This window comes from Rhinoraja longicauda, chromosome 11 (genome assembly GCF_053455715.1).
Source record: "Rhinoraja longicauda isolate Sanriku21f chromosome 11, sRhiLon1.1, whole genome shotgun sequence".
NCBI lineage: Eukaryota > Metazoa > Chordata > Chondrichthyes > Rajiformes > Arhynchobatidae > Rhinoraja > Rhinoraja longicauda.
The window spans coordinates 53,501,068-53,528,790 of NC_135963.1; positions in this window are offsets into that span (position 1 = coordinate 53,501,068).

A 27,723-nucleotide genomic window follows, 5' to 3' on the forward strand; every position below is an offset into this window, starting at 1 on the left:
GTGTTTGAAACTTTGTTTGTGCCCTTCACGTGGCGAATCTTTGTATGCTGATGTATGCAAAAACAAAGCATCTCACTGTGACTTGCCACAAGTATCTAGGGGTTGCCAACTATCTCACTCCCAATTACGGGACAAGGTGACATCATCACCCCGCGCCACACGTGGCCTCACCCAGCCTGTGGCCACGTGCTCCCGCTCCACCAATGGCGGCCGCCCGGGCAGGGAGGTGGGTTGCTAGACTGTCCGGAGCTAAAATGTCAAGAACCTACAGGGTCGGGACCTACAGCGTCGGGGCCTATAGTGTCGGGGCCTACAGCGTCCGGGCCTACAGCGCCCCCCCAGGCCTAATACAGGACAAGGGCAGTCCCATATGGGACAAACCAATTTAGCCCAAAATACGGGATGTCCCGACTAATACGGGACACAGTTGGCAACCCTACAAGTATTTATCTCATCTTTCTCATCTCTCAGTATCCAACGGTTCAATGGTGCTTTTACTGTCACTATTGCTAACACAGTAAACTCTATATCTTACATACAGTCCAGTAGAGTATTGCCAAAGCCCTGATGCCCGATTAGCAAGTGTACAGAAATAGTCTACTGAACCCGCTTGCAAGAGGCGCCATGCTTTGTCATCATTTTCAAAGTTCATGCTCTCGTTCTTATGAGCGGCAATTCTTCGTTCCAGGCAAGCCCCAGGCCGTTGTGGTCTCCAGCCGTTGCCTTAGATCATAAGGTCATAAGTGATAGGAGCAGAAGTAGGCCATTCGCCCCATCAAGTCTACTCCGCCATTCAATCATGGCTGATCCATCTCTCCCTCCTAACCCCATTCTGAAGGTTATGAACCCTTGCCTTCTCCCCATAACCTCCGACATCCGTACTCATCAAGAATCTGTTTATCTCTGCCTTAAATATACCTACTGACTCGGCCTCCACAGCCCTCTGAGGCAAACAATCCCACAGGTCCACTGCCTTCATTGGACACCTCATCCCCCTCCTCACCCGTCCACCTCTGTTCCCTGGGGGGCGCCACCCATGGATGACCTTGAGGGCGCGGTGGGCCAGACCACCCGTTCCCTCTCCTCTCCTGATGGCCTCCCTCCTTGCCCGTCGCGTCCCTCTGTCTATTTACTGTACTTGAACAGGGCTTGATTGTATTTATGTATTGTATTATCTGATCCGATTGGATAGACCAGTGGGCACAGTCTCAGAATACAAGAACCTTTAGAAAGGAGACGAGGAGCCAGAGGGTGGTGAATCTGTGGAGTTTATAGTAAAATATCTTCTTTGAATGAACCAAGTTGGCACACTGGGCCAGTCTCATTTCTATGCATCTGTACCGTAGTCCTCTAAATCTTTCCTCTCCATGCATCTGTCCAAATGTGGCGTCGCATCCATCATCATCGCTGGTTCCAACCTCCCAGTCTCTGGTCTCTGGGAAATGAGCAGGGATCAGCTTGGTGGCCTCCCCCTACGAGGCTGGGTCCAACGGGTATAATCTGGCTCGGTTGCATCCTCCTGCAGGCCACGATCCACCAGGCCAGGCAAGGGCCATGGCCTCCTAGGAGTGTCAGCCACGCACGGCCTCCTGCTTGGATTCCCTGCAAGTTTCTATTTCCGCTTTTGACGATAGTTACGAGGAAGATCTAGACTCACTTCCAGCCAGACAATAATCCAGCTGAAGAAGGGTCTCGACCCGAAACGTCACCCATTCCTTCTCTCCCGAGATGCTGCCTGACCTGCTGAGTGACTCCAGCATTTTGTGAATAAAAACCTTCGATTTGTACCAGCATCTGCAGTTATCTTCTTATAATAATCCAGCAGCTCCGGGCCAAGCAGATCCTCCTGAGCTTTGCATCTCTCAGGCGCCTTCTCTTCAGGAGGAGAGGAATCTAATCCGAGGTGGCATAGTGGCGCAGCGGGTAGAACCGCTGTCTCACAGCCTGCTGTGCCACTGTGCCGCCTAGGATTAGATTCCTGTGTCTCACAGCGGCTCTGGGTCCTGGGTTCGATCCTGACCTCGGGTGCTGTCTGTATGGAGTTTGCTCGTTCTCCCTGTGACTGCATGAGGTTTCTCCGGGTGCTCCCGTTTCCTCCCACAGCACAAAGATGTGCAGGTTTTTAGGTTAATTGGCCCTCTGTAGGTTGCCTCTCGTGTACAGGGAGCGGATGAGAAAGTGGGATAGTTCAATAGTTTTTTTGTCACCTATGCAACTTCATATCCAGCTCCCTCCCCATTACGCCATCTGACCATCCATCGGCTGGGCCCTGACGAGCCTACGGGTGGGTTCCCAGCTCCGGCGACTGCCAAGCCTGAGCAGCCACCACGGCCGGCGCACCTCGGAAAAGCCTCAACTGCGAGGATAACGTAGAACTAGTGTGATCGATGGTTAATGCGAGCTCAGTGTGCTGAAGGGCCTGTTTCCACGCTGTATCTCTAAACTATAGACTTGTGCGATACAGCATGGAAATAGATCCTTCGGCCCATAGGCTGAAATGTCACCTATCCATTTCCTCCAGAGATGCTGCCCGACCCACTGAGTTACCTCATTGAACTCAACTTACTGAATAGTGACCGGCCTGCATGAATGGATGTGGAGAGGTTGTTTCCACCAATGGGAGAGTCTAGGTCCAGAGGGCACAGCCTCAGAATAAAAGGATGCAACATTAGTCTGAGGAAGGGTCTCAACCCGAAACGTCACCCATTCCTTCTCTCCTGAGATGCTGCCTGACCTGCTGAGTTACTCCAGCATTTTGTGAATAAATACCTTCGATTTGTACCAGCATCTGCAGTTATTTTCTTACACTAACTTCAGAAAAGAGATGATGAAGAATTTCCTTAGTCAGAGGGTGGTGAATCTGTGGAATTAATTGCCACAGATGGCTGTGGAGCCCAAGTCATGGAGTATTTTTAAAGCAGCGACAGGTTCTTGATTAGTATGGGTGTCAAAGGCTATGGGGAAAAGACAGGAGGATGGGGTTGAGAGGGGAACTTAGATCAGCCATAAGTGAATGGCGGAGCAGGCTCAATGGGCCGAAAGGCCTAATTCTGCTCCTATGACTTATGAACATATGAACTTACTCCAGCGCTTTGTGTTTGGACCAACTCACATAGAGGATTCTACTTACTGCAAAACCACATTCTCTGATCATTTGATTATGTCAAACAGCAACAGGGTCAGGGGTTATGGGGAGAAGGCAGGAGAATGGGGTTAGGAGGGAGAGATAGATCAGCCACGATTGAATGGCGGAGTGGACTTGAAGGGCCGAATAGCTTAATTCTACTCCTATTCCTTAAGACCTTATGATAACAGATACATTAAACAAATATTTTACTTGTGACTGTTGCTTACAACAACCAAAGAATCCCTTGGTACCTCTGTGAAAGATAGCACTGGTAGCAATTAATTCCTGACACAAGCACAGTCGTCACTGGGGATAGCAGCTTCTTACTGACTGCAGCATCCAGCACATCATGACAATTGCAATCGGAGAACATGACTGAAAAGACGAAGGTAGGCGCAAAACGCTGGAGTAACTCAGCGGGACAGGCAGCATGTCTGGAGAGATGCTGCCTGTCCCGCTGAGTTACTCCAGCATTTTGCGTCTACCTTCGATTTAAACCAGCATCTGCAGTTCTTCTTTCTTACACGTGAATGAAAATCCATGAGTTACAGCTGCCAGCTACATTCTTCTGCCAGGGCTATGATATTCATGAACACATAAAACCTGTAAAGTGAGCCTGATATCGTTAAGTAGCAGTAAATATTGAATAAGCTCTAAAGAGAAACAAGAATGCGGGCAATGAGGGAATCTAATCAGAGACTCCAAGGCCTCAACATTTGCTTTTGGGTTGTAATTGCCTCCTATTTTTAACTAATAAACCTCTAATCTCTAGACTAATGCAATAGGTTTACATTTGGAACTACAAACAAGATGGCAGCCACCCACTGCCTGCTGGTCCCAGAAGTGGACTTGAAGTCATTCATTACGTCTGAAGAAGGGTCTCGACCCGAAACATCACCCATTCCTTCTCTCCTGAGATGCTGCCTGACCTGCTGAGTTACTCCAGCGTTTTGTGAATAAATACCTTTGATTTGTACCAGCGTCTGCAGTTATTTTCTTATTCTTACATTACAATCCCTCCCCTCTTTTAAACCTCTACTCCAACAGCAGCATTTATTACTTTTCCCTTCTTCTTTATCTGCACATTGTGGATGGATTTTTTTTAAGGACGACGAAGATTTTAGTTTTGCATTTATGAAATTAAGAATTAAGACTAAATATTACCATCTCATTCTGAACACAAAGCAGATGTATTGGTGGATGCAAGCAACTGCAGATGTTGGTTTACAACAAAAAAAAAGGCACATCATCTTTAATCGTACTTTACTGGACTTTTTCTTGCACTTAACGTTATTCCCTTTATCCTGTATCTGTACACTGTGGACGGCTCGATTGTAATCATGTATTGTCTTTCCGCTGGCTGGATAGCGCGCAACAAAAAACCTTTTCACTGTACCTTGGCGGACATGACAATAAACTAAACTAAACTATAATAAACAATCATTTAACCAAAATATTGACTTTTGCTCAGAAAGATGAAGTATTTGCAAATATCTGAAATTCATCAATTAAAATTACACCTGGCCGTTTTCTTTGTAATTTGACGATATATCATTAAATTGACGATGATTAACTAATTGAGATACAAGGAACAGCAGATGGGGCGTTTTGTATCAGGCCATTCATCTCAGATCAGACACCTCTTCAGTCTGAACGAGGGTCCCGACCCGAAACATTGTCCGTCCATTCTCTCCACAAATGCTACCAGTCCCGCTGAGTTCCTCCAGTACTTTGTCCAATAATTAAATGAATGCAAAACATAAACAATGGCACTTAAATGAGAAAGCCAAGACTGATGTCGGAAAATAATTTGTGATACTCACATAAAGTGAATCATTCATTCACAAAATAATTGCCACATATCAACTTAGCTAAATGTTTTGTGCTTTAATAGGAACAGAATCAATTTTCCAGAATCTTAATATAAATATGGAGAGTACGTGGTTTACTTTATTTTGATTCTCACCATTATAGAGTCTTACAGCACAGAAACAGGCCCTTCGGCCCAACTTGCCCATGCTGACCAAGTTGGGATAGGAGAGGGGCAGAGATTTAAGAGGGAGGCCAGGGATAACTTTTTCACTCAGAGGGTAGTCCTTATCTGGAATGAGCTGCCAGAGGAAGTTAGAGGAGCAAATACAATTATGGTTTTTAAAAGACATTTGGACAGATTGAGTCATAGAGTGATAGTGTGGAAACAGGCCCAGCTAAACTAGTTCCACCTGCCTGCGTTTGTCCCATATCACTCTAAACCTGTCCTATCCATGTACCTGTCTAATTGTTTCTTAAACATTGCGATAGTCCCTGCCTCAATACCTCCTCTGGTAGCATGTTCCATACACCCACTGCCCTTTGTGTGGGAAAAGTTAGCTCTCAGACTTCTATTAAATATTTTCCCCTTTACCGTAAACCTATGTCTTCTGATCCTTGATTCCCCACTCTCGGCAAGAGACTCTGTGCATTTACCCGATCTATTCCTCTCATGTTTTTGTACACCACTTTAAGATCACCCCGCATCCTCCTGCGCTCCAAGGAATAGAGTCCCAGCCTACTCAACCTCTCCCCTACAGCTCAGACCCTCGAGTCCTGGCAACATCCTCGTAAATCCTCTCTGTACCCTTTCCAGCTTGACAACATCTTTCCTATAACATGGTGCCCAGAACTGAACATGATACTCTAAATGCGTCCTCACCAAAGTCTTACACAACTGCAACATGACCTCCCAACGTCTCCATACGTATGGATAGGAAAGACTTGGAGTGCTATGGTAGAAATGGGACTGACCCAGTGTGCCAACTTGGTTCATTCAAAGATTACATTTTCTGTAAGTTCGCAAATCTGATACATATAAAAAAAAATAAAACTGTAACAAATACTCACGTTGCAAAGAACACTGTACCTTGGTCCGTGTGACAGTACATGAAACTAAAGTAAGCATGCTTCCTGTAATTGGACGAGTTTTCAGTTTCAACAGCGCAGGGCAGTGGTCTGGAAAACATTTTAATAATTTATTTTCCACAGCAAAGATGCTGCTGTAACTAAATTTGGCGTATTATTGGAATGCAAAGTTTCATTTTATTCATATACATCTATACATGAGCACAGGTGCTTGAAACATGCCCAGAGGTTCCAATTATCAGTCAGATATGACTACATTTAACATACACTTTTGCTTGTTATGTTTTCAATTTCAATGGAAATAATATGAATGCACTAAAACTAACTGCAGTGCTCACTGGAATCTGCAGAGAGAGTGGCTCGCTGTGGGGTTGAAGAAACATTTCAGTAAAATATAAGAAGGAAAAGTTTGACAAAGACATAAAATGTTAATATGACTGCAAAATACCAAAAAGAAACTGCAAGACTGTTCCAATGTTTTCCATCCATGGAGAGAGGATCATATAACCAATTGTCCAAATCCAATTTAATCGAGCCTAGTGTTTAATATAATTCACCCTGGAGAGAAGGGAAATGCTCAGATATAAAACATCTGGGCAGATAAATCAATTTCAAAGCTATAAAAAAGAAATAGAAAAGATAAACAAAGATATTACAAATATCATGAGTGGGATAATTTTTTTTTAAAACACAGCATTGAGAAGAAGTCACCAGAACTTTCACAGAAAGTGCCATTTTACACCAATTATTTTAGCCATGGTTACAAGAGGTTGAAGTTATTCAATGCTGACATCAAAGCTATGCTGTGGAGATTGTAGCCTGGGGCTGGATGTCAAGTACCCCGAGGATGTTACTAGTTAGAGACAGACAGAGCGAAATGCTGGAGCCAGGTGAACAAAGGAGGCAGGAAAAACGGCCACCATCATTGACATCCGCTGGGAGCAGAGCTGAAGGTCGCTTCACGGCTAGGCAGTGCTGCCTTGAGAAGACAAGGTGCCTGGTACGCTTTGCAAAACAACCCTTTCATGAGAAAGAGATATGGCCAGCCAATGCAATTAAGAACTCCCGAGCCTGATCAGGAATTGAAGATGTGTTTTGTTTATTCAGCCCTTGGAGGAGTGGCTGCTTGAAATGATTGACTGTAAAGCCATGAGAGCCTTGGGTTAGAACACAGGCTTCCATTCCAAGATGGAAGGAAAATTAGTGTAAAAGAAGGGTGGGCCGAGACATTGACAGTGACAACCATCACAAGACGTTCGAATAATATAAGAAAATAACTGCAGATGCTGGTACAAATCGAAGGTATTTATTCACAAAATGCTGGAGTAACTCAGCAGGTCAGGCAGCATCTCAGGAGAGAAGAAATGGGTGACTTTTCGGGTCGAGCCCCTTCTTCAGAGTTCGAAGCTCAGATAAGACTATCCCAACAAAGAGTGAATCTGGCCAGTTCATTCATACGGATGATATCTGAGTCCAAGTCATGAGTTTTGCGATTTAGTTTAAGAAGTGATAAGTTGAAATAGTAAAGTAAATGAGAAGTTATTAGAAGTCAATTGTTTGCATGCATCTTTAAGTTACTCGAGTGTTAATAAGGATTAAGTTGTACTAAACCTTGGTTTAGTATAATAAGTGCAAGAAAATAACTGCAGATGCTGGTACAAATCGAAGGTATTTATTTCACAAAATGCTGGAGTAACTCAGCAGGTCAGGCAGCATCTCAGGAGAGAAGGAATGGGTGACGTTTCGGGTCTCTTTTCTTCGACATGTTAGTTGGTTACCTCTATAGAGGTAATAGGGTCAACAAGATACCAAACGTGGTGACATTGTGGTGAGACAAATGGCCAAATTAGTATAAAATAATATTCATAACAGAGATAGTTCTTGTTTCTCTTGTGAAATATTCACTTAGTCAGGAAAGGTTTAAACTCAGTCCCGACCTGAGACGCCATCTATCCCCATTCTCCAGAGATGCTGCCTGACCCACTGAGTTACTCCAGCACTCGGTGTCTTCTTCAAATACAAATTAATCAGGCAAAGGCGAGAATGTTCGTTTTAAGTGCACCTTTACTAAAAGTCTTTCAGATTAACGACCTTGTAAACCATCTTAGACAATCTCATGACTGCATCAATCCTGTATAGATTTTCTGATGCTCATTGGTTAGAGTTATAGACCGCGATGCAAAGTGTACCTGTTAATATTCTGGGATGGCATTAGTAACTTTGCACCACTATCGTCCATTTAATTGTCTGATTTTTTTACATACTGAACTTTTTATTGTTGTTTATTATGGTGTTTAAAGAGTGCCATATTTACATATCTGGAGAAAAGGAATAGGTGACGTTTCTGGTCGAGACCCTTCAACAGAACTGAGAGTCAGGGAGGGGGAACTAGAGGTGTGAAAAGGTACAAAACACAGCAGCTTTGTTCTGTACTTTCTCTTACCTCTAGGTTCCCCCTCCCTGACTTTCAGTCTGAAGAAGGATCTCGACCCGAAATACTGACTCTCCAGATATAATGTCTGACCCGCTGAGTTACTCCAGCATTTTGTGTCCATCTTCAGTGTCGACCAGTTCCTTCTTACACATGTTAATATATCTGTTGTGCTGCTGCAAGTAAGAATTTAATTGTTCCCCTTGACTCAGCTCTTGACTAGTTTAAGTTCCAAGGAGTGCACAATATCTAGTTATAAGTAGGAAAACCTCTCAACAGCTTGGAGGCAGATCCTCAATAATGCGATCAATACCAGCGTGTTCGATTCTAGTTTTGAAATGTTATGCATACCCACCTCCCTTGCTGCCAGTTTATATTGACAATAAGAAAGCTCAGATGGAGGGCAACTGACTCCATTACAGCTGTGGTCTGAGAATGTGTTTAGCAGAAAATAATTTACTCGTTCCAACCTGAGTAAATCCTATTTTCATTCTTTCACTTAAATAGCTCATTGCTTGGAGAGGCAAAAGGCAAATATGAAGATGTAATCGCGCAGAAAGGCAATGCAATTAAGGTTATATTAGCACGGTGCTATGATGTGTTAGCACAGACATTCAAACCTCTAGCAGCATGTCAGTGGAAGCGAAATTTGGTGACAACTCAATCAATTCTCCATTGCAAATTGCCAGCCAAAAGGAAGATGAGCTTATCATTAAATTATTCTGTGACATTCTCCATCCCAGATAGCACAGGGGCAGATGCAGTGCATCTTTCTGCATCATAGGCTCTCCTTCAAGGTCAATCATGATACAGCAGAGAACTGGACCGCACAGAGAAAGTTCACACCCCTTAGGCAGATAGCACCCGAGGTCAGGATCGAACCTGCGTCTCTGGCAGCAGCTGTGACACAGGACCTCTGGTTTAGTTTAGTTTAGTTTAGTTTCGAGATACGGTGCAGAAACAGGCCCTTCGGCCCACCGAGTCGGCCCAGGCCCTTCGGCACCGACCAACGATCCCCGCACACTAACACTACCCTACATACACCAGGGACCATTTACACTTATACCCAGCCAATTAACCTACAAACCTGCACGTCTTTGGAGTGTGGGAGGAAACCGAAGATCTCGGAGAAAACCCACGCAGGTCACGGGGAGAACGTACAAACTCCGTACAGACGGCACCCGTGGTCTGGATCAAACCCAGGTCTCCGGTGCTGCAAGCGCTGTAAAGCAGTAACTCTACCGCTGCGCCACCGTGCCGCCCTAGTTTAGTTTAATATTGTCACGTGTGCACTGGGGGGTATGTGTACCACTTCGCTTTCTGGTCTACCATTATCTCCTTTGTCTTACTGACATTGAGGAAAAGGTTGTCTCGGCACCAGGTTACAAGGTTCTCAATCTCCCTCGCGTACTCTGTCTCTTCGTTATTTGATATCCAGCCCACTACGGTGGTGTTGTGAAATAATAAATGGAGTTTGATGCCTTCTTGGCTGCACGGTCGTGGGGGTACAAGTGAAGAGAGAACGCATCAATGCAGGGCACCGGTGTGGAGGATTATGGCAGAGGATGATTTGTCCCCTACTTTCACTGATTGTGGTCTGTTGGTCAGGAGGTCGAGGGTCCATTTTGCAGATGTGAGTACTGACTCCGAGTTCCACAGGTCTGGAGATGAGCTTTTACAGCGGCACAGTGGCACAGGCGTAAGGCTGCAGCTTCACAGCACCGGAGACACGGGTTCGATCCTGACTACGGGTCAAGTCAAGTCAATTTTATTTGTATGGCACATTTAAAAACAACCCACGTTGACCAAAGGGCTGTACATCAGTTCAGGTACTAAGAAACGAACATACAATGGCACACAAACATAACAGCACATACATAAACAGTTCACAGCGCCCCCTCAGAGGGCCTCAAATGCTAGGGAGTAGAAATAAGTTTTGAGCCTGGACTTAAAGGAGTCGATGGAGGGGGCAGTTCTGATGGGGAGAGGGATGTTGTTCCACAGTCTAGGAGCTGCAACCGCAAAAGCGCGGTCACCCCTGAGCTTAAGCCTAGACCGCAGGATAGTGAGTAGCCCCAAGTCGGCCGACCTGAGGGACCTGGAGATAGAGTGGTGGGTTAGAAGATTTTTTATATGGGGGGGGGGGGGGGGGGCAAGCCTGTTTAGGGCTTTGTATGTGAATAGGAGGAGCTTGAAATTGATTCTGTACTTAACTGGGAGCCAATGGAGAGAGGCCAGAATCGGGGTGATGTGGTCCCTTTTACGGGTACCCGTCAGGAGTCTCGCTGCGGCGTTTTGGACCAATTGCAGGCGGGACAAGGATGATTGGCTGTCTGTCTGTCTGTGTGTGTGTGTGTGTGTGTGGAGTTTGCACGTTCTCCCTGTGACCTTGTGGGTTTTCTCCAGGTGCTCTGGTCTCCTCCCACATCCCAAAGATGTCCAGGTTTCTAGGTTCATTGGGCTTTGTAGAACTGCCCCCTAGTGTCGTTGGTCGGCGCGGACTCGCGGGGGGGCTGGAGGGACTGTTTCCACGCTGTATCTCTAAACTAAACTAAACCACCCGTTGCACCACCGTGCCTTTACCAATTAGATGGGGAACCTGGGCTTTGGTCATTTACTGCTCTCCTCGGCTCATTAGTACTGCTGACAGATCACCAATCAAATTACCCGTTGGGAACAGGTCACCCAGTGACCGGTAACAATCATCTCAATCGCCTAAGTGAACAGGGCCACTAAAAAAATAGTTCATTTCACCTTACAGAGAGAGTGCTGTACTTTCACAAACATTTCTGGTGTTAAATCTGCGGCTTTTGCAAACTCAAATGATCTCATTGCATTTACAGATAAAGAAGGAGCGAGTGAATAAGCACGATAAGTCTTTGAAGTTTGTGTTGTGTAATTAAAGTTAATTCAGCGTTATGTACGTCTCATACGTGACTACCTCTCTGCACTAGTGAAGCTGCAGAATACCCAACATCATAAACACAATTAAAAGTGACGAGAAAACAGCAGTGGAAGTGAAGTAGGTCAGGTAGCAATAATTAGGTAGAAAGACTAGGTTCTGTAGCTTAAGAGCCGTGGTTTCCTGAGAAGATAGGATTTCTAGAGTCAAGAGTGTTTAATTGTCAAATGTACCAACCAACAAGAAATAATTAGATTCTTATTTACAGCAGCAATAAAGAATGCCTGTAAGCAAGACAGTCAAGAGTGTTATTGTCATACTAGATCAAGTGGGCCCAAACCTCTCCTGCATTCGTGCAGCTCCCTCTCCCCCCCCCCCCCCCCCCCCCCCCCCCCCCCCCCCCCCCTCCCCCTCCCCCCCTCCCCTCTCCATATATATAAACATATATGTGGGCATATATAAACATATATATATATATAAGGTAAACACAAAATGTTAGAATAACTCAGCAGGTCAGGCAGCATCTCTGGAGAGAAGGAATGGGTGACATTTCGGGTCGAGACCCTTCTTCAGACTGATGTCAGGGGGGTGGGACAAAGGAAGGATATAGGTGGAGACAGGAAGATAGAGGGAGAACTGGGAAGGAGGAGTCAAGTCAAGTCAAGTCAATTTATTTGTATAGCACATTTAAAAACAACCCACGTTGACCAAAGTGCTGCACATCTGACTAGGAAAAAAAGAAACATACAGTGGCAGGAGGGGAAGGGAGGGACAGAGGAGCTATCTAAAGTTGGAGAAGTCGACGTTCATACCACTGGGCTGCAAGCTGCCCAGGCGAAATATGAGGTGCTGTTCCTCCAATTTCCGGTGGGCCTCACTATGGCACTGGAGGAGGCCCATGACAGAAAGGTCAGACTGGGAATGGGAGGGGGAGTTAAAGTGCTCGGCCACCGGGAGATCAGTTTGGTTAATGCGGACCGAGCGCAGGTGTTCAGCGAAGCGATCGCCGAGCCTGCGCTTGGTTTCGCCGATGTAAATAAGTTGACATCTAGAGCAGCGGATGCAATAGATGAGGTTGGAGGAGGTGCAGGTGAATCTCTGCCTCACCTGGAAAGACTGTTTGGGTCCTTGGATTGAGTTGAGGGGGGAGGTAAAGGGACAGGTGTTGCATCTCGTGCGGTTGCAGGGGAAAGTGCCCGGGGTTGGGGTGGTTTGGGTAGGAAGGGACGAGTGGACCAGGGAGTTACGGAGGGAACGGTCTCTGCGGAACGCAGAGAGGGGAGGGGATGGGAAGATATGGCCAGTGGTGGGGTCCTGTTGTAGGTGACGGAAATGTTGGTGGATGATTTGTTGGATCCGCTGGCTGGTGGGGTGGAAGGTGAGAACGAGGGGGATCCTGTCCTTGTTGCGAGTGGGGGGAGGGGGAGCAAGAGCGGAGCTGCGGGATGTAGAAGAGACCCTAGTGAGAGCCTCATCTATAATGGAGGAGGGGAAGGCCCGTTTTCTGAAGAACGAGGACATCTCTGAAGCCCTAGTGTGAAACACCTCATCCCGGGCGCAGATGCGGCGTAGACGGAGGAATTGGGAGTAGGGGATAGACTTTTTGCAGGGGACCGGGTGGGAAGAAGTGTAGTCCAGATAGCTGTGCGAGTCAGTGGGTTTATAGTAAATGTCCGTCACTAGTCTGTCTCCTGTGATGGAGATGGTGAGGTCCAGAAACGGGAGGGAGATGTCAGAGATAGTCCAGGTATATTTAAGGGCAGGATGGAACAAAGTCATTCTGTGGAAGGGTCCCGACCCGAAGCGTCACCTGTCTATCTTCTCCAGGGATGCTGCCTGACCCACTGAGTTACCCCAGAACTTGGTGTCCTTTTGAGAAATAACGAAGGGCTGATTTTGCTTGCCGCAACGTATAATGTGCTTCTTAATATTTACTTTCAATTGGTAATTGTCAGAATAAGTGTTTAAGAATTCAGCGCAAGTGCATTAATCAATGTGCAATAAATGTCACCCATCAGAACATCCATGAGAGCTGATAATCCCTTCAGATATGGTGATAAAAGGGACATTGGATGGAGGTTCTGTGAGAGACTAAAGTTTCATTGAATTTGATGCACTGAACGGTAAATTGGTCCTACAAACGATCCAACAATAACAATGGGTGTAGGAAGGAACTGCAGATGCTGGGTTACACCAAAGGTAGACACAAAGTGCTGGAGTAACTCAGCGGGTTAGGCAGCATCCCTGGGGAAGAGGAGTAGGCGACGTTTCAGGTCGGAGCCCTTCTTCTGCCCGGGTTTGCTCATTAAAAGAGCATGGTCAATTCAAGCCAAACCTGTTGTCATGTGCACAGGTACTGTGAGGCTCATGTGCAATGGAAATCTGGCTCGAAGCAGCTTCACAGGCACATAGACTTAGGCCACACACAAAACATAAATTGTACACAAACAATATTTTCAAATCATACAAGACGGTGATAAAGGAAACGTGTAGGATGGATCTGCCAATACTGGGTGAAACTCAGCGGGTCAGGCAGCATCTTTGGAGAAAGGGAATAGGTGATACTTTGGAATGGAACTCTTCTTCATTCAGTGCAAGTTGGGTGTTTGCTGGTTGGTACAGGCTCTAGGTAACTCAGCATATTATTGCAATTTGAAGTTAGCTATCACACTATCTGAAATTGGACTTCATTGCACAAAATGCACATCTTGCACTAAACATTGTACCCTTCATCTTGTATCTAAACTCTGTGAATGGCTTGATTGTAATCGTGTCTGGCCTTTTCTTTATGTAGAAAGGAACAGCAGATGCTTGTTTAAACCAAAGACAGACACAAAATGCTGGAGCAACTCAGCGGGTCAGGCAGCACCTCGGGAGAGAAGGAATGGGCTCTCTCTCTCTCTCGCCCTCTCTCTCGCCCTCTCTCTCCCCCTCTCTCTCTCCCCCTCTCTCTCTCCCTCTCTCTCTCTCCCTCTCTCTCTCTCTCTCTCTCTCTCTCTCTCTCTCTCTCTCTCTCTCCCTCTCTCTCCCTTCCTCCCTCTCTCTCTCTCCCTCCCTCCCTCTCTCTCTCTCCCTCCCTCCCTGACATCTCTTAATCTATGGCAGTACCCATGCCAGAGGCAAGGCCAGAGGCTGAGAAATGGGAGGCTTCTTGTTTATATCAGTAAATCTGTCAAGTAAAACAAAATGATGCACATAAATGAATGAAAATCCATCTTTCTTTCAAGATGGAGCAATACATTTGGGCATAACATAAGCTTAATAAGAAGGTCACATCGAAGATTATGTAAATTTGTTTTTGTATAAATATTGCCCGTTGCTTCAATATCACATCATCGTCAAGACAAGTCTTAATTGTGCAATCAGGAATAATATCAGGGGTCTAAATGAGCCCAGTGGGATTCAGGATAGGCGTTCCACAACAGTCTGAAGAAAATGTCAGAAGGTAGAAGAGTACAGCATGGGAACAGGCCCTTCAGCCTCCAAAGTCCGTGCCGAACATGATGCCGGGTCAAACTAGTCTCCTCTGCCTCTCCTCTCCTCACGTGATCCATATCCTTCCATTCCCTGCATATCCATGCACTTTCTGACAACCTCTTAGATACCACAATCATATCTGCTTCTAACATTTTTTCTGTGTAAAAAAAAAATTGCCCCGCACACATCTCCTTTAAACTTTGCCCCTCTCACCCTAAAGCTCTGCCCTCTGGTCTTTGGCATTTCCTCCCTGGGAGAAAGGTTTTGAATGTCCACCCTATCTACGCCTCTCATAATCTTATATACTTTGATCAAGCCTCCCATCAACCTCCGATATTCCAAAGAAAACAAAATCAGTTTGCCCAGCCTCTCCCTATAGCTGATGCCCCCTAATCCAGACATCATTTTGGTAAACCTCTTCTGCACCTTTCCAAAGCCTCTATTACTTCCTATAATGTGGAGAACAGAACTGCACCAAATCTTCTAATTGCAGCCTAACCAAAGTCCTGCAGCATGACTTGCATTCAATGCCACAAGCAATGAAGGCATACATACCATACAACTTCTTTACCCCTCTATCTGGTTTGGTTTAGTTTAGTTGAGTTGAGTTTAGTGATAAAGCGTGGAAACAGGCCCGTCAGTCCACCAAGCCCATGCCAACCAGCAATCATGCATATACTAGTTCTAACCTACACACCACCGACAATTTTCGGAAGCTAATTAACCTACAAACCTGCACGTCTTTGGAATGTGGGAGGAAACCAGAGATCCCGGAGGAAAACCCACGCGGTCACAGGGAGAACGTACAAACTCCGTGCAGACAGGAATAATATCACGGGTCTAAATGAGCCCAGTGGGATTCAGGATAGGCGTTCCACAACAGTCTGAAGAAAATGTCATCCGAGCACAGAAGGCAGAAGTGTACAGACAGTAGGTCCGGATGGAACCCAGGTCTCGGGCTCTGTAAGGCAGCAACTCTACCACCGGGCCACACTGCGCAGAATCTACTTGTGTTCCTATTTTCAGGGAGCTGTGGACTTGGAGCCCAAGGTCCCTCTACACACCGATGCTCCAAGGAGTTCCTGCCATTAGATGTTAGTGTTAGTAGTTTATTAGATGAAACCGTTTGTTTTTAATGAATAGATTTCCTCACACATTTCTTCTTGGCTTACCTCTTGTCGAACCGTTCTTTCGGTGCATCTCCATAGCAGCAGTATTGCCATTCAGACGTCTGCTTAATAAACCATAGCAAGTTCCCATTCTGACACAAGATCCAAGCAGTTGTCTGGATAATGAGCTTTTGTCCATTACAGTGCTGGGCCCTGTTTAAAAAACGAAGGAAAGGTTGCAATTATTTTGTATCTTGTTTAAAATAAAACCCTATTTAAAAATAAAATGGACTTTAATTTCTCGGCCCCCAGGACATCCATTGCAGGAGCTGGAAAGTGTGCACCACCAGGGTCAGCTTCTTCCCCTCTGTTATCAGACGACTGAACAGTGCTCCCCATAAGCTGGGATGCAGTCCCAATCTTCCAACCTACCCCCTTGCAGGCATTGGACTTTTACCGTGCTGTCAGACTATCTTCGGTACCCTGGTATTTTTCTCTTCGCCCTGCCTGCTGTACATTTGTGCGGCTTGTTTGTACTCATTTACAGTATGTTATGATTTGACTGGCTAGCAAGCAAACAAAGGGCTTTCACTGCATCGTGATGCACATGACATAGAAACATAGAAACATAGAAAATAGGTGCAGGAGGAGGCCATTCGGCCCTTCGAGCCTGCACCGCCACTCAATATGATCATGGCTGATCATCCAACTCAGTATCCCATACCTGCCTTCTCTCTATACCCCCTGATCCCTTTAGCCACAAGCAATGAAGGCATACATACCATACAACTTCTTTACCCCTCTATCTGACTCCCTCTTAAATATAGCCAATGAACTGACAATAATAATAACCAAACAAGAATCCAAATCTCAACAGATTCCTTCATGAACAATTATTAAATATTAACTGAGAGATTTTTACACATTCAGGGTTTGAATAACCAGTTATATTTGGATCAATCTGTCTTGAAAAGCTTGGTGTCCAGGCCTCTATGAAATTATGCAATTTTCACATTTAACATTTTGTCGGGTTTATTGATTTGCTGACATAAATATCCGATCTTTGGTTACGTGTATTTATTTTCTGCACAATAATTCAGTCACTTTGCCCTTCAAAGCAAGTCTTCAGGCTACAACGAAACTAAACATAAATGCCCTTCAAAGCATCGCACTCAAAAAACATGCACCAGAAAGTTGGTAATATTCCTAAATGAAGGTACAATTTAATTTTTTTTTGTTCACATGTCGGAGAAGTGTGACAGAAATAACAGAAAGAACAGAAATGAAGATCTTTCAAATGATATAGGAACATGGATGTGTTCTGACATTTATCGGCCAATATTATGGATCTCACAATCAAGACTAATCATCAAAATGGAAAAAAATAAACTATATTACCGTCAAAGAGACAGCACCACAAAATGTCATGCATTAATTAACAGGTTCCAATGGCAAATCAGAATGTACCTTCACAAAGCAGGAAAATAATGGAAAAAAGCAAAGTTGCTCATTGACCTTTGGTAAATGTCACATTAAATTAATCTGCTAAATTAATCTGCATTTTGCATTGTTCAAACATTTCATGGGAGACAAAGGTAAGTGTGCACCAGAGTTTTCCAATGACGAATGCGAAGAAGATTTTAGTTTTGTATTTTTTAAATCAATAATGAAGACTAAATATTAGCATCTCATTATGAATGTAAAGCAGAACGTAACTCAGCGGGACAGGCAGCATCTCTGGAGAGAAGGAGTGGGTGACATTTCGGGTCGAGACCCTTCTTCACACTGATCTGAAGAATAACAATAAACTGTTATTTGCAATAAACTGCAGATGATCAGTCTGAAGAAGGGTCTCGGCCCGAAATGTCACCCATTCCTTCTGTCCAGTGATGCTGCCTGTCCCGCTGAGTTACATTTTCAGTCAGAGAGTTGTGAATCTGTGGAATTCTCTGCCTCAGAGGGCAGTGGAGGCCAATTCTCTGAATGCATTCAAGAGAGAGCTAGATAGAGCTCTTAAGGATAGCGGAGTCAGGGGGTATGGGGAGAAGGCAGGAACGGGGTACATTGATCACATTGAATGGCGGTGCTGGCTTGAAGGGCCGAATGGCCTACTCCTGCACCTATTGTCTATTGTCTTTTGTCCAGAGATGCTGCCTGTCCCGCTGAGTTACTCCAGCATTTTGTGTCTATCTTCGATTTAAACCAGCATCTGCAGTTCTTTCCTACACGAACTGCAGATGCTGGTTTACCACAAAAAAAAGACACACTGCCTATAATTGGACTTTACTGGACTTTAGCTTACACAAAATATCATTTATTTTATCCTGTATCTGTACACAGTGGTAGGTACGATTGTAATCGTGCATAGTCTTTCCGCTGACCGGATAGCATGTAACAAAAAAGCTTTTCACTGTACCTCGGTACACGTGCCAATAAACTAAACTAAAGTAAAGTAAACCAATAACTCTTTTCAAGGGTCAAGAGAATTATTGCCTAATGTCCAAAAACGGAGCAATGAAATTCTTACTTGCAGCAGCACAACATGCTACACAATAGATAATATAGTAAATAAACAAAAAGATAAGAAACATAGAAACATAGAAACATAGAAAATAGGTGCAGGAGTAGGCCATTCGGCCCTTCGAGACTGCACCGCCATTCAATATGATCATGGCTGATCATCCAACTCAGTATCCTGTACCTGCCTTATTTCCATACCCCCTGATCCCTTTAGCCACAAGGGCCACATCTAACTCCCTCTTAAATATAGCCAATGAACTGGCCTCAACTACCTTCTGTGGCAGAGAATTCCACAGACTCACCACTCTCTGTGTGAAGAAATGTTTTCTCATCTCGGTCCTAAAAGACTTCCCCCTTATCCTTAAGCTGTGACCCCTGGTTCTGGACTCCTCCAACATCGGGAACAATCTTCCCGCATCTAGCCTCTCCAACCCCTTAAGAATTTTATATGTTTCTATAAGATCCCCCCCTCTCAATAGTTCAATAAAATAAATTCACTGTACCTCAGTACACGTGATGATGTACAAAACTAACTAAACTAAACTAAGCTAAACAAAATGTTTTTTATCTCATCATCAATTTTATTGCCCTCAATTTGGTTTGGAACCTCCTATGTTTAGTTTAGTTTAGAGATACAGCGCGGAAACAGGCCCTTCGGCCCACCGGGTCCGCGCCGCCCAGCGATCCCCGCATATTAGCACTATCCTACACCCACTAGGGACAAGTTTTACATTTACCAAGCCAATTCAACCTACAAACCTGTACGTCTTTGGAGTGTGGGAGGAAACCGAAGATCTTGGAGAAAGCCCACGCAGGTCACGGGGAGAACGTACAAACTCCGTACAGAGAGCACCCGTAGTCGGGATCGAACCCGGGTCTCCCGCGCTGCATTCGCTGTAAGGCAGCAACTCTGCGCCACCGTGCCACCCTATGTTTATTTTAATTCCAGTTAGCTATGCCTTGTAATCATAATGCTTCCCACATCTATTTACTGCCTTTCCTGAAATGACCATTGTTCCCTTCACTATGTTGGCCTCTTTCCCTATCATGCTTCCCCAGTATGCAAACTCTTGGGTTAAACATTTTACAAACCTGCCCAATCTTCTTATAATTGCCAGAATTTCCCACACAAAGCCTCCAACGAAGGGTTGCAACCCTTCCTCTGTCCAGTAGCATTGAACACAGATGCTGCCTGACCCACTGTTACTCCAGCACTTTGTGCCTAAACTAAGCCAGTGTTTCCTACATCAGCTTCCGACATTATTCCAATGAGGGGTTGCAACCCTTCCTCAGTCCAGTAGCACAGAACATAGAACTGTACAGTACAGCAATAGGCCCTTCGGCCCACAATGTCCATACTAGGCATGATGCCAAGTTAATCTCCTCTGTCCAACTTTTCTTATAGCTAAAATCCTGTAACCTGAATCCTCTCTAAAGCTTCCACATCCTTCCTGTAATGGGGCAACCAGAACTGCACGCAATACTCCAAATGTGGTCTAAACCAAAGATAATAGAGCAGAGCAAGATAGACCACTCGACCCTAAAAACCGTAGTATGTCATGGCACCATTTTAGTAGGCAGAAACTTGCAGAAACATTTATAAAGAAAAATAACAAAAATCTGTGAATTGATAGATGAGATATATTTGGCATTTTTATGGTATCATCACACATACTGTTCCCCCAAAACACTGATTACACTGCGAGAGGCATAGCGAACGGTGGGCTTTGCTTATTAAAATGGCAGACGCTCCTTTGCGTACTACACTTCAGTATAGGCGATTTCGATGGAGTGGTTCATCTTGCTCCTCTAGTATCTTTGGTCTAAACAAAGTTTTGTATCTCGGGAATGACCACGACTTATCCAAAAGCCTCTGATGTAATCAGGCAGGATCATGGCAGCATGCCCAGTATGGACATTGTGGGCCGAATGGCATGTTCCTGTGCTGTACTGTTCTATGTTCTATGCTACTGTACTGAGGAAGGGTCACAACCCCTCATTGGAATAATGTCGGAAGCTGATGTAGGAAACACTGGCTTAGCTTAGACACAAAGTGCTGGAGTAACAGTGGGTCAGGCAGCATCTCTGGAGAAAAAGGATGGGTGACGTTTCGGGTCGGAGCCCTTCTTCAGACATTCAGGTTCTGACTCGAAACATTACCAGTGATGCTACCTGACTCCCTGAGATACGCCAACACTTTGTGTCTATCTTCGGTATAAACCAGCATCTGCATTGCCTTTCCACACACTGGTTCAGTTTAATTTAGTTTAGTTTAGTTTAGTCTAGACATAAACTAAACTTTGCAGTTGAGGGAAAGTCAAGTTCAGCGATTACAAGGTCTTTACCATTGACAACAAATTCTGCCTAATATAACCCTGATTGGTGCATTGTAATAGCAACAAGCCCAAGGGAACACATTCAGGAAAAGCAGTCGTTTCCTCATGCATTGAATTTACTGCTTGCCTGTTCGATCTGACACAGTCAAACGTCAATCAATCCTTCCTTAATAGTTCCGATTATCTGTTGGAAAGGCAATTAGATCAAACTCAACTCTTTTGAGTACTGACTGCTTCAGATTAGCTCAGAGAGGAAAATATTTAATTCTCCATATCAAAATCTTGGCACACAGAAAATGTATTCTGAAGATTTATAATAGAAAATAGAAAAGATTTATTTCCCAGTGTCTGAGATGATTTCTGTGCCCCAGGGAAGAATGTTATCACCGAAAGTCTTTATCTAGGATTTCTATTCTGACTTCACTTGCATCTATTTTATTCAGCAGTGTGTTTACAAGTCAGTAATGGGATTGGAAAACAGTGTGCGATTAATATTGTCCTTCAAACAACCAAAGGCAACTTTCTACTTACCCTTTAAAGGTAAAAACGCTCCTTAATTCCACTACTGAATTATTAATCCCAGGGGAGGAGGGGGTTGAGTGAACAACTCAAATAACAGTGGAAAATGTTACATGGATGGGACAGGTTCAGAGGGATCGGGGGCAAATGGGAGCAGGTGGGACTAGTGTGCATCTTGGTCGGCATGGACAAGTTGGGCAGAAGGGCCTGTTTCCTTGATACATGACTCTGCCTCTATGACACCTGAAGCATCATCCTGAAGATTACATATCATTGATCATTCAGAAGAAGGGTCCCGACCCATCTCCCTCCACAGAGGCTGCCTGACCCGCTGCGTTCCTCCAGCACTTTGTTTTTGACTCAAGATTCCTGCATCTGCAGTTCCTTGTGTCTCCATCTTTATGATTGAGGGACCATTTTCAATGGAAAAGGCAAGTTTTTTTTTTCTGCTGACGGAAGGAAATCAAAACAGAGAAACATAGAAACATAGAAAATAGGTGCAGGAGTAGGCCATTCGGCCCTTCGAGCCTGCACCTCCATTCAATATGATCATGGCTGATCATCCAGCTCAGTAACCTGCACCTGCCTTCTCTCCATACCCCCAATTCTCTATCCGCCTCAACACTGAACCCCCAATACCGTGTGCTTTAAGTTTGTACCCCAATCTCCTATGTGGGACCTTGTCGAAGGCCTTCTGAAAGTCCAGATATAACACATCGACTGGTTCTCCCTTATCCACTCTACTAGTTACATCCTCGAAAAATTCTATAAGATTCGTCAGGCATGATTTGCCTTTCATAAATCCATGCTGACTTTGTCCGATGATTTCACCACTTTCCAAATGTGATGCTATCCCATTTTTAATAACTGACTCTAGCATTTTCCCCACTACCGATGCATAAACAAGGTGAGAATAAAATGAACGAAGGACTCTCACTTGTATCGGAGATGATCATCTTATTCTCAGAGCAGAAATGAATCAAAGCCTGTCCTTTCACCAGGATGAGATCTAACATATGCAGAGATTTTTATGAGTGAGAAACAAGAGACTTGCGCCAAGGCAGAATTTCACTGCAAGCTTCATGAAAGTTTCGGGGCAGTGTTGAGGGAATTTTAAATTGCATCCGACTTTTGCAATATGCAGCCCCGGAAAGCTAGATGCTGTTGTTAGTTCTTGCAGCGGGGAGAAAAAAATGTTGTTCATTTCGCCAACAAAGTTATCCATCACTTTGATAAACACAAAACCATATCAAGAGCAACAATACCATTTCCCAATCCTGGACGGTTCGCGTAAACAAGGCCAGCCAACGTATTCTTTTTGAAAAATAATTAGGTTTTAAATCTAATGTTCGGGCACTTGTTTCTTTCGCCTGTCACATCGTTAAAGGTCATTGCTCCTTCCTGAAGGAACACGCGTTTGTTTTGTCCCCTCGTTGCTGGTTCATCATTTTAAAGAAACACTCTGCAGTTCTTCCAGATGTTGTATCCGATATTTATCTCTTGGCCAGGAGCAGTGCAGCTGTTTCTCCAGCTGCCAGCGCATTGCTGTTCAAAACACAAAGTGCTGGAGGAACTCAGCGGGTCAGGCAGCGTCCATGGAGGGAATGGACAGGTGACATTTTGGGCTGGGACCCTTTGGCGATCTCATTTCCCTCCATTACCTGCATACCCAGGTGTCTTCCTAAAACCCTCTGCCTCCACCAGCACGTTCTAAGCATTCACCACCCTCATTGTAAAACAATCGCCCCGCACAACTCTTTTAAACTTTGCCCCTCTCACCTTAAAGCTGTGTCATCCCAATCTTTTGTCAGTTTAGTTTATTTTAGAGATGCAGCGCGGAAAAAAGGGACTTTGGTCCACCAAGACCACGCTGACAAGCGATTACCTCTATACGGGAACTATCCTACACACTAGGGACAATTTACAATTTTTACCAAAACCAATTAATCTACAAACCTGCACATCTTTGGAGTGAGGGACGAAACCGGAGCACCCGGAGAAAACCCACGTAGTCGCGGGGGGAACGTACAAACTCTGTACAGACAGCACCCGAGGTCAGGATCAAACCCGGGTCCCTGCCGCCGTGAGGTCACGACTTTACCGCTGTGACACCATGTCACTGTAGCTAGCTGTATCCTGGGAAAAAGGTTCTGCCTCTCATTATTTTATATCCTTCTATCAGGTGTCCCCACAACCTCCGGCATTTCAGGGAACGTGGGTTTAAAATAAAGAACAAATTAGCCGGGGGGGAAATATTTTCGTTCATTGTGTTATTAATGAATTAGTGACACAAGATAGTATGGATAGTTTGAAGCAGGATGAATGAGGATGAGGATGAGGTTTGGGTTAAGGTTTAGTATTGCCACATGTACTGTAGAACAGTGAACAGCATGCTATCCAAACAGATCAGATATGCCATCCATAGATACTATCAGGTCAAACTCGAGTTCAATAGATAGTGTAATGTCTTTTGTAAGACCCTGTTGTGGCTAGCACAATGAATATACGCCTGACATCTTGTAAGAAGATTTTATTACTGATCCTTCACCAGGAAACTTCTAGAAGGTCACCTGACCTCAGTCACAAGGCACAAGCCCATTGGCCCTAGAAGGTCACCTGACCTCAGTCACAAGGCACAAGCCCATTGGCCCTAGAAGGTCACCTGACCTCAGTCACAAGGCACAAGCCCATTGGCCAGCTTCTGCTCTTGGCCTCAAGGGGGCACTGGCATTTACATTACATATACATCACATCTCCCCCTTTACTTTACTTACATCACAGATAGAGTAATGGGGACGATACAGAGTTCAGAATATAGTTCTCAGCATCGCAGCACATCAGCTTCATTAACAAAGTCCGATGTCGGCAATGCAGTAGGTAAGACCCTGAGAGCCATGACAGGGTGGATGTTTCCATTCTTGGGTGAGTCTTACATGAGGGGACAGGGTTGCAAGGGGTGGGGCCAGTCACTTAAAACTGACCCATGTGGGAAAGTCTTCTCCCAGAAGGTGGGGAATCTCTGGAATCGTCTACTCCAACGGACGGTGCAGGCTTGGACACTGGAGGCATTTAAAGCAGATCAATCTTGGAAAGATCAGGGATGGAGGACAACACACACACAGGAGATGAAGCTGAAGGTAGATCTGCCATGACCTTGTAGAATGGTGGAGCAGGTTGGGGGGGAGGTGGAAGGTGTTTGGGGAGGAGGGGGAGAGGCATTTGTGAGTCAATTGCTCTGCAATTGCATGTTAACTTAGAAAGGAAATGTTGGCAAGGCTCCTGAGAAAAAAAAAAACGCGAGTGAGAATAATACTTACAGAGGGTGAGCAAAGTGTACGGATAGGACACGTTTCGAGGGATATGAGCCAAACGCAGGCAGGTGGAACTAGCGAAGAAGGGGCATGTAGGACAGCATGGAAGGTTGGGCCGAAGGGCCTGTTTCCATGCTGTCTCTATGACGATGGCATTTTGAAAGGTAAATGAAAATGAGAGGGTAATGGGCCAAATGCAGGCAGGTGGGACTCGTGTAGATGAGGTATGTTGGTCAGCATGGGCAAGTTCATACTCCACAACTCTATGACCATGGACTACAAAGCATCTACTGAGTGGAAAATTCTTTAGGAAGACCATCCTTTCTCTCGAAGACAATGGCAATCGACCCGAAACGTCACCCATTCCCTCTCTCCTAGATGCTGCCTGACCTGCTGAGTTACTCCAGCATTTTGTGATACCTTCGATTTGTACCAGCATCTGCAGTTATTTGCCTTTTGTACTTACTGGAAGAAATGCTGAAATTCATTTCACACATTTTAGCAAGCTGTGATATGCTTCACCAGAAGCAAGTGATTTAAGACCAAATCTTTTCTATGCCGTTAACAGACAGCCTTTGTGAACTGTCTAATAGCACAAGAGTATTTATCAAACAAAACCCAAGGCCACATTGGGATGAATTTTACAATGGAATTTGCATCTCCCAGTCAGGTGGATTTTACACTTACCAGTACATTTTGGAAGGGTTTTACATCTGCAGTGTAAAATCCAGAGTCGAGAGTCAAGTGAGACAAGAGGGTTTCATTGTCATATGTACTGTCAATGGAACAGTGACGTTCTTACTTGCTGCAGTTTAACAGTGCTGTGAATTCAATAGCACACAGGTGAAAATATAATAATCAATAATATAATCATATCATATCATATCATATATATACAGCCGGAAACAGGCCTTTTCGGCCCACCAAGTCCGTGCCGCCCAGCGATCCCCATACATTAACACTATCCTACAGGGACAATTTTTACATTTACCCAGCCAATTAACCTACATACCTTAATACATACATACCTTAATACATTAATAACTGTAACGCTAACTAACCATAATAGCGCAATTTTAAATGAAGGTGCAAGGAACTGCAGATGCTGGAATCTTGAGCGAAACACAAAATGCTGGAGTAACTCAACGAGCCTGGCAGCATCTGAGGAGGGAATGGGCAGGTGGCGTTTCAGGTCTGAAGAAGGGTCCCAACCCGAAACGTCGCTCGTTCATTCACAAGAGAGTTATAGAGTCGTGCAGCATGGAAACAGGCCCTTCGGCCCAACTTGCCCATGCCAACCAACATGTCCCAGCTACACTAGTCCCACCTGCCTGCTTTTGCCCCATATCCCTCTAAGCCTGCCCTATTAATGTATCTATCAAAATGTTTCTTAAACGTTGTGATAGTACCTGCCTCAACTACCTCCTCCAGCAGCTCGTTCCATACACCCACCGACCTTTGTGTAAAAAAATTACTCGGGTTCCTATTAAATATTTCCCCCCCCCCCCCCCCCCCCTCCCCCACACCTTAAACATTTTTAAAAAAAAATAGATTTAGAGATACAGCGCAGAAACAGGCCCTTCGGCCCACCAGGTCCGCGCCGCCCAGTGATCCCCGCACACTAACACTATCCTAACCCACTAGGGACAATTTTTACATTTGCCCAGCCAATTAACCAAGAAACCTGTACGTCTTTGGAGTGTGGGAGGAAACCGAAGATCTCGGAGAAAACCCACGCAGGTCACGGGGAGAACGTACAAACTCCGTGTAGACAGCGCCCGTAGTCAGGATCGAACCTGAGTCTCCGGCGCTGCGTTCGCTGTAAGGCAGCAACTCTACCGCTGCGCCACCGTGCCTTTGTCCTCTGGTTCCCTACAATGGACAAAAGACTGTACGTTTACCTAATCTATTCCTCTAATGATTTTATACACCTCTATAACATCACCCCCTCATCCTCCTGCACTGCAAAGAATCGAGACTTAACCTGCTCAACCTCACCCTGTAGCTCAGTCTCTTGATTCCTGGCAACATCTTAGTAGGTATGTAGGTTAATTGGCTGGGTAAATGTAAAAATTGTCCCTAGTGGGTGTAGGATAGTGTTAATGTACGGGGATCACTGGGCGGCACGGACTTGGAGGGCCGAAAAGGCCTGTTTCCGGCTGTAGATATATGATATGATATGATAAATCTCTTCTGCACCATTTCAGGCTTGACAACATCTTTCCTATAACATGGTGCCCAAAACTGAACACGATATTCTAAATGTGGACTCACCAACGTCTTATATAACGTTGTGGCAGCTCCCAAGGGTCAGGCCAGTCCCACATCAAACCCTTCGGCATGGTGACGGACAGGTCCGGGGACGGCCCCCAGCTACGGGTATAAGTAGCAGGGGTTTTTGGCGCGAGAGTAGTCTTCAGTCTCTCACTGAAGCGGAGAGTAGTGTGCCGCTAGAAAGAAAAGCCTTTACGGAATTTGCCTGGGTCCTCGCCTTCATTCCGGGCCCATTTCGCACACCGCTACAACGTCTTATATATTCCCTCCACAGATGCTGCCTGACCCGCTGAGCTCCTCCGTCACCAGGTGTTGTGTGCCATTAGGTATTCCTTTTGCCAGTCATGTTTCAATTGACAAGGGTATTTGAGATAAATTGTGTGCAAATTTCCTCTTGCATTGTGTAAACAGCTCAATGAATGGTTTCGGGTCGAAGAAAATAGTTACCACTTAAAGAAACCAGTTACCGCTAAATGGCTTAGGGTTTGCAGGCTCGAAGAAAGGTCAAAAAACTGCAAAACTAACCAGAACCACAGTTAGCAGCTCAATTATTATCTGTCACAAGAGTGGGTGGAATTTGCATGACCTCTATTTATATTTCCATCTAATTTTGTAAACATGAGATTCTGGATCCTTCCTGCTTAACATTCCGTTCACATTTCACTTGCTGGAAAGATGTCCTATTATACAGAACAAAAAATGGACTTGTTCTCAACTCTGAAAGACTTGTGTGGGTTGATTGAACATGGTTGAAGTTGCCCAAGATGTTAGCGAGGCCACACTTGGGAGTACTGTGCAGGAGGGAACTGCAGATGCTGG